The sequence below is a fragment of the Austrofundulus limnaeus genome, unplaced genomic scaffold, assembly GCF_001266775.1.
Source record: "Austrofundulus limnaeus strain Quisiro unplaced genomic scaffold, Austrofundulus_limnaeus-1.0 Scaffold227, whole genome shotgun sequence".
Lineage (NCBI taxonomy): Eukaryota > Metazoa > Chordata > Actinopteri > Cyprinodontiformes > Rivulidae > Austrofundulus > Austrofundulus limnaeus.
The window spans coordinates 784,423-787,184 of NW_013952629.1; positions in this window are offsets into that span (position 1 = coordinate 784,423).

Below are 2,762 nucleotides of genomic sequence, written 5' to 3' on the forward strand. Positions count from 1 at the left end.
ATATATATACTGTATGTATATCATTGTATGGTACATGCACAATACGTAACACATTTTGTTAACTGACATCCCATAAGATTTGTGCGTTTTTGATAGGATGAGCCCTGTCCACACTAAGGTGCCACTCTGCTCAAAACAAACACAACCAGGGCCGGGGTAGAATAAGGCCAGCCAGGTCAACTGTGGCTAGGCCAGTCTGGGCCTTTCAATGCAAAAATGCCATCAGAGTATGAATTAATGGTGTATTTACCTCAGTCAGGTCAAGTAATACTCTGCACCTTTGACCTCAGGCTCAAGTTTTTGTAGTGTCTACCTTCATGGTCACCAATAACTTGACTTCATTGCACAAAGCAAAAAAATATTGTAACAATCCAACAAACATCCCTGTATTAAAATCTTTACCCACAGGACTCTTTTTTCACAAGCAACAAGGAAAATCAGTAGGTCTAAAGAGACCAAAAGCATATCTAGTGATTGTTATCAGAAATAGGATGATTTGGTACTAAATGGTGACCGACTCCAATTCATTTAAATCTCCCCACCAGACATCTTGTTTCCATCACAGGATGAAGATTCCAAACCTGTTTATATTACCATAGAGTTTAGGCTGCTGGTTTATAGTTGAAGTCGCACGTCTTAGTTCCCCTGCTGAGTGACCAAAAATTGCACAACTTCCTTCTGTTCTCCCACTGCTATCCCCCGGTGACAGCTGTCGTTCATTGCCCCCAGTTCTGACTGAGGGCAATGTRCACAGCGCGATTGGTCAGAACTTCATGGGCATGTTTGTTCATGAGGAGCAACGCAGTGCTGTGGAGCAGGACTCCGAGCAGCTCTTCCTTCTGCATGTTATTTTGCTGAATGGATCTTTTCTCTGAAGCCGATTATTAATTTAKCAAGATGAACAGCTTTGATGAGCAGCTGATTTGATCCTATCAGCTCTAGTGAAAATAGCCTGGTAAAAAAACAGACCCCGTCCTTCACTTTGCTTCGTACAAGGGTCTGGACTTGATGCATAGTGAAGTGATTCTTGCAGGAGGCGTGGCCTCTGCGGAAGCATGTGTGTGTTGTCACAGTGATGGAGGCTAAGCTAAGAAGCTAACCGGAAATCGCGTGCGCTGTAAACAACCCTACTGAGAGGAGAAATATACCGAGCCAAACGAGATGACTGTAAATGAGAGCTGATGCTTTGTCAGACAAATTTATTTTAATTTGGAAGCGTTATCAACACAGACTGGCTTCATTCACTTCCTCCACTGCTGTAAGCTAAAATAACTAGCAGACACTGCACAGAAAATCAAAGTCGTTCAAAGCTCCTCCTTCTGTTTGCTGATTGGCCCAGGTAAAATAAACTACAAGAGACACTGCGCAGAAAATTGACGTTCTCTTCTCTGATTGGCCCGGCTAAAAATCTGCCAGCGAAATCCATCTCAGTGGGAGAAGTCCCAGATGGATCAGAGAAGGGAAACGAGAATTGAGCGGAGCTGCGTAGGAAGGCAAGGGCCTGGCTATAGTGAAAATAAATAAATAAATAAATAAATATCCAGCCATCACTACTGTTATTAATATACTTTTCTTTGAGCTGTGGTAGGAATTATGATAATTTTTGCCTTGCTGTATCTCAGTCAGGAAAAAGATGTCTGAAATGATGCCCTCACCGACCCGCTGTCCCACGTCATTTTGCAGTATAACCCAAGCTTTACACTCTGGAAAGAAACTGCTTTATGACCTGTTTTTGCCTCATGGGCCATAAAAATTCTTAAACCTAACATCAAAAGGGTTAACTTAGGAGCAAAGAGGAATCACACTGAATTGATCAAACAAAAATTTACTCCCAAAGAACACTGTATCAATAATCTTGATTTGAGAAAGTTTTAACAGCAAAAAGAATTCTCCTTGTATCAAAATGTGGCCCTTTAATCTGCAAAAACTGTGATTAACCATGTTTTATTTCAGTTCCATAGACTGCCATTTTAGTTAAATTAAGTCATTCATTGATTTTATTTATCATCATGTCACAATGTCCTTATATAAAAAGTTATGCTGTGTCATCAGCTTTCATGTCTTCTCTTTGTCTTCTTAACCAAATATGTTTTTTTAAATTCATGATTACTAGTTGTTTTTTTATTTAACATTTATTATTTACATATATTTAACAAATTAAGGTAGATTCAATAATGTTTGATCTAACTGTGCATGTGACAGTTTTCCTGGATAAAAAGTTTACTGTGATTACCTCCAAGTATAAAGTTAAAAGTTAAATCCAAGTTTGTAACATTCACTAAAGATTTTATTCTCCTTGAGGAAAACAGGATTACGAGGTATTGCGAGGTAACCTAAATGTATTGCTAAGTAACGTAAAGGTATTGTGAGGTAACTCAAAAAAATAAATAATAAATCCCCCCATCGYGGGCCCCATAATTTTGGGAATTTCTTAAGCCAAACTAAAAATATTATTTTTCTCTTTTGATTTGTTGTTAATGTGGACGTTCTCACCACATAGTGTCATGTTCTGGGTACAGTATTTCAGTGTTTTCAGTAAAAAAAAATGTGAAAAGAAAAACAACATACATAAAGAAAAGTTGGTCATATGAACAACAGCTCTTGGTGTCCTCAAATATCAAAACCCAAAAAGAAAGATTCTTAGGCTTTCTTGAATTCCTAACTAATTAGATTCTTTAAATGAATTATCTCCCATCCACCAGACAGCTGTCTGTTCAGATGAGTAGGTGCAAGAAGACAAACCCCTCAAACATTTACTATCT